The 13107-nt window shown below is 37.7% G+C and overlaps 1 protein-coding gene across 1 annotated transcript in view; it reads right to left on the reverse strand.

Annotated features, from left to right (window-relative positions):
* LOC109426789 (sodium channel protein 60E) overlaps window positions 1-13107 on the reverse strand; it is an 820640-nt gene that overhangs the window by 203062 nt on the left and 604471 nt on the right. The gene's annotated exons all lie outside the window — the stretch shown is intronic.

Raw genomic sequence — 13107 nt, forward strand, 5'->3', positions numbered from 1 at the left:
ATGTTAGATAATTCTTAACCGGAATAAGCCATTTCATGCGCAACCTGCCGCGAAGCCGCCACCTCTCCCTGGTTCTTTACCGGAGAAGCTCTATGCCTGTCATTTTTCCGGCGACGTGATCAGTCTGATTTCGGAGGCCGGCGTTATACCTGGTTACGGAAGCCTTAAAAGTATTTGCTGCTGCAAGACGCCATTTCACTTCGCACCTCGCGGATAATTAACATAAATATTGGAGCACTTATTTTAAACGTTATGCCTGCAAAAAACGATAATTAAGTTTCAAATTAATTATATTGTTCCATATAAGTTGTGGAAGCTTTTTAATTTTGTAAAAATGTTTTGTACTTACTGTAAAAACGAGGAAAAGGCGCTACTCAGTTGAATTCTCGATCAGTTGGTTAGCCATGATGAAAAACCGTTGAAGTTTGACAGTTTTTACATGCGTCATGTGTCACCAGCTATGGAATGCATCTGGAAAAACCAGTAGCGCAAATTCAATAGAAAAATTGCTTCATTTTCGTTCATATTACACACGTGATTAGAATGTCTTGGCTGTTCGATTCAGTTAAAGATAGTGCTATTTGAACCCCAAGTGCAACAAATATTATATTGAATTGAATTACATTTGATTCGGTAATGTACGCTTTGCTGCCACATCCATGTTATAAATTAGCTTATTATAACGTGTAAGATACACGTAATGCATTGGAAAAACATATCAGACTAACGTGGATGATTTTGACTCAGCTCACAAGCCAAAACACATTAATCGATCGTGTTGATTTTTTTCAGTGTAACTGGTGCTTAACCCTCTTCGTGCATTAGGGTCATAATGACCCCTAAACTTGCACTACGTCAGCGAGGTGCGCGCAAGCTAATGCACGAAGAAGGTTAATAACCGCACTAGAAGAAAACATGAGTTTCTTATCAATTTTATGGGAACGTCCATAAATTACGTCACGCAAAAATTGCCAATTTTCAACCCCCCCTCCCCCCTATGTCACACATTTTGTATGAAACCGCTTAAATTTTTGTATGGGTTGTCACACTTTACTGAACCCCCCCTCCCCCCTAAAAGCGTGACGTAATTTATGGACGTTCCCTATGAATGCCGACTGTTTTGCCTTTACCCGTTTTATATATATAATTTTCGCTTCTAGTAAACAAAATTTATCATGCCGCACTTAATTTGTATTTATCTACCACAAAAAAGCGGAAACAACAAATTAAGGTTTCTGTTTAATGTTTTAATATTTTTTGTGCGGTTTGTTATTGTCGGTTTTCGTCCTTTTCAAAAGTAGCGCTTGCCGCTTTGAATCTGACAGTACCACCCGGACCAAAATTTTTAGGTACGCTGACGTTCGGCAGCTGTCAAGTAGCTCCCGGGTTGATGCACTGTAACTAAAATCTCTATCAACAAAAAAATCTTCTCAATGAATTTCTGCACGAGTTTATTCTATAGCAAGCTATAGCTTGCGGTCCTTGCGGTGCCGTCACCTCCCAAACGTCAAATTTCGTGTGAAAGTAAGCAGACCAGTATAAATTCGTGCAGTAATCTATAAGAGATCATCATCCTAGAATACCTTTTGAAGACAATCCCATGTTTCCTTCGCAGTTCTTGCTTGTTGAACCAGGCTGTAGTCTGTTGAAAAATTCATTTCGTCATATCTAGATTCAATCACCTACAGCTCATTTTACAAGCTGAACCTGAGAATATGGTAGGGTAGGCCGGGGCAAGATGAGCACCCTTAGCTCAGACATTTTTTTTTTGTAGAAAGTATTGATTTATAGTAACAAAAACCTCGTGTTTTTTTTAGAGTATTTTCTATCATGTATGAAAATATTTGAAGTAAAATATTTCGCATTGTTGTAAAAATCGCCTCATAAAAAAGTGATGTTTTTCAATCAATCACTAGATAGGGTGGGGCGGGGCAAGATGGGTCAGTGCCATTTTCGGGCGCATTACTCTTTGATTATCTTAATAATTTTGTTAGAGGACCAGCATGAATATACAAAAATTTGGGGCATTGATTGAAAAATTATTCACTCTCATTGGAAATAAAAAATAAAATGGTTTTTAGCCATTTTTTTTATGCGATGCATTCTATAATCTCCATATAAACGGCCGCGGGGCAAGATGGGTCACCTTCAATTTTGAACGTATTTTTGGAGCATTCAAAAGTTATTTATTTTTGGAGATCGCAGTAGGCGTAGCCGCGTGCAGACGTGTTCTGTTTTGCTCGTCGCGTTTCTTTCGCGTTCGCCAATTTTTTTTGTGATTCTGCTGACGGTTTGGTTGGTGCTACGCCATCCGGATAGCTTCCGCGTGTGAAAGAGTGCTTGTTTTGTGAGAATTTTAATAGTGAGGAATGAATTGATGGAATTCGAAAAAAATAATAATTACCAAATTAATTGTGCGATAGCGGGGGTTTACAAAGATTGTGTGTGTTTGAATACCGCTCACGATGCCGCTGCTAAAGTAGTTCGGGTTAGGAAACGGTGCTGAAATTCGTTTCGAGAGTGTAGGAATGTGCTGTTTATTTCGCGTTTTCACGGCGCTACGGTGCAATGGCGCAACGCCTTCCAGTAGCTTTCAACTGTAAAGTTTTTGTAAAGCCACTATGACTGCAGTTTTGTTTCGTGTTTTTTTACGTAATGTGGCTATCGCCATACCATTAGTGATTTGCGAGGGATTACAGAATCATCCCGTGTGGCTTAACATTCATAATTTCGTGGGAGCTAAAGTGACGTGTGTTCAAATGATGACTGACTGCAAGCGCAACGGTGGCGAGACGAGGAGGCCTGAAGACGTTGCCATGGTGATGGCAGCGCTACCTTGGATTGCATGGATTCCGGTGAGAATGTTCTGATTACTTTTACTACAACAAAATGAACTAAATACGCGCCAGTTTCAAAGATTTTCTTTGAATCAGGAAGTGTGTTTGTATTATCATTATCCAAATGATAACGGTAATGTACACATGCGGGGCTTATTGTAAGTGAAAGTGACTTCTGAATGGACGTGTCTCTCCAGCCATTCTGAAATGGGTCTCTGAATCTGCAATAGAGCTATCACCTTCTAACTCCCGGACTAAAGCTTTTTGCAATAACATCAAAATGATATTGCAGAAAACTTTCTTCCATAATACCACTGCCGGACAGTGGGGGTTAGTTGGATCATACACACAATACACACACATTCAAAAGTTATTTATTTTTTATTACAAGACTATCTCATAAACGACTTCAATCAAGCGGAATGAACTCTCAAAATTATAACATAAAACTATGTTATTTTTTTTTAGTGAAAACATCGATTTTCAAGTCGTCTTTGGACCACTCGAATCGTAAAGTTTTTTTATATTCCAAATAAAATTATAAAATGTTTACTAGTGGCTCTTGTTTACTCAGGGTCTGTGTCAATTGGTGAATTAAAATTAATTTTCACTTAAACTTGACAGTTCGATAATTATTTCCTTAGGAAAACTGTCAAGTTTAAGTGTTGAACTGTCAAATTTAAGTAAAAATTAATTTTAATTCGCCAATTGACACAGACCCTCAGTATGGATATGGAGCATATATGAATGCGGAACAAATTTTATATTTTGACGTTGAGAAAAAGGTGACCCATCTTGCCCCGCACTTTTTTCACGGCGCAAAATCGATCACCTTTTAAAACTGCTTGTTTAACATCATATTTTGTATTTAATATACTTTTTATCGACTTTCAGTATAGCTAACTAGTGTATTAAAGAGTAGCGGACGAATACAAACCAATACGATTTGTATTTGAGGGATTCCACGGAGGCACGCAAGTCGATCCTGAGCGACCATTTCAAAAATATCTGAAACTTTGCACAGTTTTTCAATTTCATCTAAAACGTCATTTTTCGATATCAAATCTTCATATAGAGTCACGTCTAACTTTTCAAAAGGGTGTATGTGAAAATGGTTGAAAAATATTCAAAAAGCTGCACAGCAAAAACGGTTCGTTCGATTGTTATGATTTTTTCAGCAAAGTTAGATAACTTAATGGGGATTGCTAAGAAAATATACACTGTAAAAAAATTTTTTTTTGCATTAAAAAAATATCATTTTTGTCACACAAACTCAAATATCTCAAAACCCTATCTTTTTACCAACGTGATTTTTTCAGGGAAAACGGTCCATTATATTAGCTATCTACCATAAAAATTTGGTGATGGTAAACTAATAAACAAAAAAGTTATGATATTTCAAACATTTCACAATTTTTACATTTAGTAAAAAAAATATGTTTTTTTTACCGTGTACATTATTCAGAGAATCGCATTATGATGCTGATTTTATTGTTAAGGCTACCGCATGAATTAAACAAGTTATTTTCATGATATTTTTATTTAATTATTCATAACTATTATAGCATCTATTAGAAACTTAGACGCGATCCAGTGTAGTGATCAAAAGTATTGATAGTGTCATTATTTTTATTGTACGTGACTGGCGAAAAATTCTGTTAATAGGGTTAAAACCTGTTGATAATAAGAAACATAAGTAATATTATTTTTAAGATAAAAGCTGCAAAACAAAAGTTTTATATAGACGAATGCATCTAGTTTACCTGCAAAAAACTTACCTCTTAGATAATAGATTTTATGATGGAGAGAAAGCGAGTAACTGCAACACCAACAAATACATAATAGGTGCATACCACGACAATGCTCTAGACGTCTAGTTTACCTGCAAAAATTTACCTATCAGAGAATAGAATCATAAATATCGGGAGGAAGCGAGTAACTTCAACAACAACAAATGCATGATAGGTACCATGACAATGCTCACGAAAAAGCAAAAAATTACTACCGCTATGGTTATTAAGGATTGTAAAGTAAAAGTTTTCTTCAGTCAAGTAAACGACACCAAACTAGGGTAACGGTTGAATTTTGGACCCCTAGAGGACATTGGTTTGAATTTAATTCAAAATCAAACAGATTCAGAGGGTATTTACACATAATGATGATGTTAGTATGTTCGTAAAAGCCTCCACTGTTCGTTAAAAATACCCACAAGGTCATTTCTGGTTGAAAATTTGATGAAAATAACTGATTTTTGAAGCATCACTTTTCACTGTTTTGGACACCCCAATATATTTTGGACCCTCTTCAGTATATATTTTGGACACCCGGTGTTTAAACTCGTTTGAAACTATTTTGGAAGAGTTTGCCGCTTGAATATGCTGGAACACATCCTAATTACTTGATTGACAAAGGCTGATTAGACGAACTTTGCGAAATTAATGCGCTAGAATGATAAACGTTTTTGTTTACAACTGCAAGTTTCCTCAGCACTGCAATCTCTTTTTGTAAACATGAGGCGGCACTCGCACGGCTGACGAGATTGGCAAAAAATAATTTCAAGGCAAATAAGGATATTTCCAGTGAGGAAATGATTGCTGCTCGTGCAGAGCGATCCTATTTAGCGAATGATTCTAAAAATTTCCGTCATCTCATCATTAAACCTGTGTAAGTTGTGATAATAGGACACAGGGGGTCCAAAATATATGGGGGTCCAAATTATATTGGTTACCCTAGTCAGTAAAAACTTGAAAGTGATTTTGTTTATTAAAATCTAACGAACAACATGAGTAGTCGCTTTCTCAACTGTTGTAGGCCGTTTGCAGAAAAAAAGTGCTCAAAAGAGTTACGAAATCTCACCGAAAGCACCATAGATAAACTGAAAGCGACAGGTTATGCTCCAATGTCCACATTGAATACAAATTTACGCATTTGCACGTCCTGCCGTCTAAACGTTGACAAACGAGCAATCTGTATATCTTCAGAAGAGCAGGGCGCAGGAAGTTCGAAAACGACAACAACTGAGGAATTACTAGAAGTTCCAAGTGCAGAGAGCCTTGCCACCGTACCATCAGCGACATCTGTTTCAACAAATCAATCGGAAGATGAGTGTATTCAAAAGGTAAACATCGAACGCTTTAACGAGGGCATAGCTGGGATAAAAGTGACTCCGATTAAATGGACGAAGATGGACTACGTTTATTATCCAGAGAAAAAATACCGTGAAATAAACGAAGCTGTACGTAGAAACCTCTTCAAATTAGGACCTGAGGATGTGGAAAATACAGACTACGATGAGGTAATTATGAATATGAAGGAAAGGTTCTCGAATCCAGCCACGACAAGGAAAGAAAAATTATTGATTTTGTCGATGCTGCCAAGTTCGTGGTCTATTCAAGATGCCATTGATGAGTTCGAAACCAATAGATATACAGTAAAAAAGGCAAAACTATTTAAGAATAACTGTCTTTCAACCAAAAATACTAGGTCTAGTAATGCGTTAACAGACGAGGCAAAAGAAATAGTAGTTCAATATTTTGAAGATGATGAAGTAAGTCGAGCTATGCCTGGCCAGAAAGATTATGTATCAGTAAAACAAGATGGAAAGCGTCAAGCAATCCAAAAACGATTAATGATGACGACATTGAAAGAAGCTTACACACGCTTCAAGGAAATTCACAATAATATTAAAGTAGGTTTTTCCTCATTTGCAAGCCTTCGGCCAAGGCAATGCAAGCTTCTTTCCAATTCAGGAACACATAATGTTTGTGTGTGCACAACCCATGAGAATATTACCCTTATTTTACATAGTTTGAAAAGAATAAATTTAACAAAGGATATTAAAACTTAACTGGTAGTCTTTTGTGTGAAAATACAACATCAAATTGCTATCTACGATCTTGTTCGGATTGTCCAGATTCTTCATTATTGGAAAATACTTTATTCGGTGAGTTTGAAGAAAAATATATTGATCAGTTATCATTTGAGCAATGGGTAACCACGGATAGGTGTGACCTAGAAACAATTGTAAAACCTGTAGATGAGTTTGTGTCATATTTTTGCTTGAAATTAGAAAGTTTAATCCCTCACGATTTCATTAAAACAGAGCAATCCAGCTTTTTAAAAAATACGAAAAATACGTTACAAAATGGTGAATTTTTAGTCATTTGTGATTTTTCTGAAAATTACAGTTTTGTATTGCAAGATGAAGTTCAGTCCCATCACTGGAACGTGCAACAAGCTACAATTCATCCATTCGTTATTTATTTTAATGGAAGTTCGCAAATTGAACACTTTAGTTTCATTGTAATTTCCGAAGATTTAAGGCACGATTCAATATCCGTAAACTTGTTCATTGCCAAAATGATTAACTTTTTACGCGTTGATAAACATAAAGAAGTCAAAAAGATATATTTTATGTCTGATGGAGCAGCGTCGCAGTACAAAAACCGTAAGAATTTTTCGAGCCTATGTCAATTTAAATCAATGTACGGAATTGATGCAGAATGGCATTTTTTTGCTACGTCACATGGCAAAGGTCCTTGTGATGCTATAGGACAGATTGGTGAAGTACTAGAATTGTAGTAATGAGCTGAATTTTAGTATGGTGAGAAGGTCAATTCTCAGTTTCTGCAATGAAATGGCGCAGAAAGTGTGGGTATTATGATTCCTTGCCTAATCTTATGCTGTTTGAGCAAAACTTTGGGTAACAGTGTTGTTGTTTTTTCTATTTCTTGCAACATAAACAATATAGTTATCCATAGTTTTGCTCAAACAGCATCAATTCAGGCAAGGAATCATAATACCCACGCTTTTTGCACCATTTTATTGCAGAAACGGAGAATTGACCTTCTCACCATACAAAAATTCAGCTCATTACTACAAATCTAGTACTACACCGAACGTGCCCCATTGGAGGAACAATAAAGCGCATGGCCACAAGAGCAAGTTTAGCCAAAGAACGTGAGCATCCAATTAAAACTGCGAAAGAACTTTTTGAATGGGCGAATCGTAGAAAAGAAGAAGATTTAACCAAATTATCATTTTGTTTTACTACTACGGAAGAGTACGAAATAAAGGCTTCAGAGCTCAGCGAGCAATATAATAACGCGAAAACGATCCAAGGAACCCAAAAATTCCATTGTTTCATTCCATTGTCAGAAAATAAAATTAAAGCAAAACTATACTCAAACTGTTCTGACAATAATGCCAAAGTGTTCGATATTGTAAAAAAATAAATAAAATCAAATAAAAAATAAGTAAAACTGTTTTCATGATCTCATAACCCATAATAAAATCCAAACCCAAAACTCTTAGCCCTCTCTTCCCCCTATTGTGTCAAATCTATGATTATTGTTGTGTAATTTGAGAATTCATTTATATGTATAAATATTATATGTATATATATTATATGTATATATATTACATGTATATACATATAATATAAATACATATAATATTTATACATATAATATACATAATACAAATGAATACACAAATATTGAATATCGTAAAAACAACTTGTTTAACTCCCGCAAGACCCTTAACAAAAAAAACAGCACCAAACTGTGATTCTCGAAATAATTTACACGTTAAAAAAATTTTTTTCTACTAAATGTAAAAAATTGTGAAATGTTTGAAATGTCATAACTTTTTTGTTTATTAGTTTACCATCACCAAATTTTTATGGTAGATAGCTAATATAACGGACCATTTTCCCTAAAAAAATGACGTTGGTAAAAAGATAGGGTTTTGAGATATTTAAGTTTTTGTGACAAAAATTATATTTTTCAATGCAAAAAAAATATTTTTTTTACAGTGTATATTTTTTTAGTAATCACCATTTAGTTATTTATCTAACTTTGCTGAAAAAATCAAAACAATCGAACGAACCGTTTTTGCTGTGCAGCTTTTTGAATATTTTTCAACCATTTTCATATACACCCTTTTGAAAAGTTAGTCGTGACTCAACATGAAGATATGATATCGAAAAATGGTGATTTAGATGGAACTGAAAAACTGTGCAAAGTTTCAGCTCAATAGAAAATCATGAATTAAAAAAAGTCCTAAATTTTGATGCTGTTGCTTGGAATCGCTCATTTACAAAGCTATGGTGATCCACCCTTAGGTGACCCATCTTGCCCCGCCCCACCCTACCCGAGGCAAAATGAGCACCCTTGCGGGGCAAGATGAACACCTCTCAGAATACCTCTAATATACGCATAGGGGTAGGCGGGGCAATATGGACACCCGGGGCAGAATGGACACTAGGGTGGCCCACAGTTATATGAAAAGCAAAAATTTCGAAAAATGCCAAGTCTTACCTCCTGAACCAGTTGCTTTGGACTCCCAGAGGCTACGTTCAAAATTTGAGCAAAATCGGTTGAGCCTAAGGGGGCGCTCAAAACGCTTGAAGTTTGTATGGGAAAACTTGGCCAAATGTATGCAGAAATTTTATGTTTTCGAATTTTGCCGCTAGGTGGCGCTGTAAGCGTTCAATAATTAAACCCTTTGGTATTATTCTAGGTGACTATATTTCAAACAACTTTGTCGAAGACCGCAAAGTGATCCGACGGCTGTGAAAAAAGTTATACCCTAGGCAAAGTGAGGCAAAGTGTTGAGATTTCATTATTGATATTATTCCTTTACGTGTATTGGAAAAACAAAAATAAAGTTTATCCTCACTTTACCTAGGGTATAACTTTTTTCACAAACGTTGGATCACTTTGCGGTCTTCGACAAAGTTGTTTGGTATATAGTCACCTACAATAATACCAAAGGGTTTGATTATTGAACTCTTACAGCGCCACCTAGCGGCAAAATTCGAAAACTTAAAATTTCTGCATACACCGAAGAAACCGCGTAAAAAAAAAACTTCAGTGTACATTTGGCCAAGTTTTCCCATACAAACTTCAAGCGTTTTGAGCGCCCCCTTAGGCTCAACCGATTTTGCTCAAATTTTGAACGTAGCCTCTGGGAGTCCAAAACAACTGATTTAGGAGGTAAGACTTGGCATATTTCGAAATTTTTGTTTTTCATATAACTGTGGGCCACTTTAATGGACACCCTCAATATTTTGAAATATGCGAACTTTTTTAAACTTTTAATGAATGGGGAATATAGTCCATTTATCTAAAACGTAGTTTCAGGAAAGCATTCGAAATTAAAATTATACTTGATTTTACACGAAAAAGTTGCGTCCTTCGTTTTTTATGCATGGAAATTATAATTTTCACACCATCTAAAATACGATTTAGTGATTAATTTATTGCAGGTCAATTAATACCTGATATTTCTAGAACATATGCAAGTAGTTTTGCTGTATCTACATGCTTAACATGTTTACATCTTCTTCTTTATTATATCAAAAATCAAGTTTGGAAATATCTTCTGCTTTCGGGGCAAAATGGACACTTACCTTTTTGAAAGAAGCGGCAAGGGAAAAATAAAACCCTAAATCACAAACCAACCAAATTCTTCGGTTTCAGTATATTTTCGTTTAAACGTTCACTATAGTAGACATAGAGTGAAACAAATTGGTCAAAAAACGACAGCAGCTACCCCATAAGTTTTTCTTTTTGTAACGTAATCAATGGGTGACACCTTTTCATAATTTTCACGTTCTTTTCTTCTTGTGATACTCATACATACTACACGATCAAAAATGATTCCTTCTTCATTGAATATAGGTACTGTGTTGGACATTAACTTGAGCAACAAAATAATTTATTGGAACAATAATGATTGATTTACTTCACACTTCTATTGATCGATTTATTTGAACAATGATTGATTTACTTGACACTTTCAATGATTGATTTACATTTAAAGGGCATTTGTGGATTGTCAAATCAGCAAGATGGACAAATTTGACTATCGCATAGATGGTACCACTTGTTGCAGTCAATGCACTCATTCCAATTTTCGCCATCGTCCGAGCAGGCGAAGCTGGATCCACATTTATCGCACAATGAATCCTGTACCGGTTGTTCCATTTTGCGCTTCTTAGGAAGTCGTTCGGGTTTTGCCTTAGTTGATTTTCGTTTTTGTTTCCGCAAGTCATTAATATCCTTGTTGGCCGTTGTAGTTTTCAGCAAATTGCGATTAGGGCTTGATGTGATGTTGGCGGCCTTTTCTTTCTTCCTTGAATGAGACCTTCTCTTGAAGGCCATCTTCGGAAGTGGTTTGACTTCAGCTGGTGAAACCTTAAATGCAGATTTTGCATTTGGTTCAGGAAAGTTGATGAGGATTCAAGGATTTTCAGTAAGACTGAGGCGAAGTGTTGATTTACTGGAGATTCTCCAATCTCGTCTTCATCGAATTCAAAAAACGAAAGAGCGTCGTTCTCGATTGACATTGCATTTGATTGATTGACAAACTGATCTTCTTTGATAGGCGGAGGCTCCGTCACATCAGCTGGAGTAGGACAATTTTCCATGGTCGGTGGAAGAAGATCAGAGCTTTCGACCGGCACGTTTTCTCCTACTGATGGTTCACCACACGCGTCAGCTGATTCACCTTCTGTAGTCAGTGGGATATCGGATACATTAGCAGCGGCAAAATCATCTTCTCCAAAGACGGATCTATTGTAGCGCGATATTCCCGTTTTGATGAAGCCGTTGATAGCAGAAGCAAGAAAAGCTTTTCCGAACAGCGTACTAATATCGTTGATGGCCACATTTTTTCCTGGATGTTTCTTCAAAAACGATTCTTCGGCCTTTGACAAATGCGATTTTAGTGAGGCCATGTAGCTGGCATCGAGTGACTGCATTTTGTGTGTGCAATGTGGAGGGAACGAGATTACAGTCACGTTCAGAGTTTCCCATTACTCATGTGTACATAAATGTGACAGCGAGCCTCCCACCAAATTGTCTCCAAGCTCTTCAAAATCGCAGTGTGCTGCGCTGCTAGGAGGCTCACGAAAATCTGGTGGGTGCGAGCTAAGCACCAAGGATGGAAGAAAATCACTTCTAACGATAAATGATAGGCGATACGAACAATCAAAGATAGCCGTTGTTCTTGTGGTAGCATGATGTGACACCCTCGCACTGTGCTCGTAGGTATCACAGAGACAATCAAAGCATCTGATGCACGCTTTATCGCGGGATCTACCGTATAGTCCATTTTACGAGCCGATTTTATGAATGAATTTTGACAGGAGGTAGCGTCCAATAACCCGTGAAAATCAATATCATCATCAACATTGTTGTCACTTCGTAAAATGGCTCATTAAGAGTGTACTCAACCGTCACCCCTCTGCCGGGCCTACCTGGCCTACCATGAATGAACCATTACCCAATCGAGGAAAACATAACTGTCAAACGAAACGATGAATAAAATTTACTTTGTAAAACGTGCTTCTTAAATAACGACGTGTTTTTATATTTCGTCCGGAACTTTCCGCGGTAGTCTTTTTGTTCGTTTTTCCGCTTGTTGCTTGCCTGGGTTTCCGCGCTGCTCTGCAGGTTATTGGCCCGGAGATGGAGGAAAAGGCAAGAATCGTCGCGTTCGATGGCACCGGTTTCCATAATTGGAAATTCCGAGTGGAGTGCATACTCGATACATTCGACCTTTTGGATTGCCTCCAGCGGGAGGTGGAAGAGATCGAGGAGTTGCACGAGTTGCAGGACGACACCGCGGCGGTGCGTGCGGAGAAAAAGAAGAAAGTGCAGGAAAGAAGAGCGTTGGACAAAAAGTGCAAATCGTTGATAGTGCAAGCGATCGCGGACAATCAGCTCGAGCTGATAAAGGACTGTGCGACGCCGAAGGCGATTTGGACGACGCTGAAGAATGTGTTCGAGCGTCGTGGAGTAGCGGGACAGCTGATAATTCGGAAGCAACTTTTGACGCTGAAGTATTCCGACAAAGGTAGTGCTTCGCTGCCGGAACATCTTCTACGCTTCGACAGGCTCATCCGGGAGCTGAAAGAGAGTGGCGCGAATGTGGAGGAGTCGGATGCAGTGTGTCACCTGCTGCAGACGCTGCCGACGTCTTTCGATTCTGTCGTCACCGCCATAGAAACGCTCCCGGGGGGCGTTACCATGGAGTTTGTTAAGAAGCGGCTTCTGGACGTCGATATGAAGAGACGGAATTCGGAAGTGGCTGGACTGGAAAGCGGAAGTGAAGGGGTAGCGATGTCGAGCAAGCACAGCCGAAGCAGGATGAAGTGTTTTAAGTGCGGGAAAGTCGGCCACAAGAAGGCCGATTGTCGAGTGAAAGTGGACTCCGACGAGAAGAGCCAGAATAGGGCGAAGAAGAAGAGTGAAGTGCATCG

Source organism: Aedes albopictus, chromosome 2 (genome assembly GCF_035046485.1).
Source record: "Aedes albopictus strain Foshan chromosome 2, AalbF5, whole genome shotgun sequence".
Classification (NCBI taxonomy): Eukaryota; Metazoa; Arthropoda; class Insecta; order Diptera; family Culicidae; genus Aedes; species Aedes albopictus.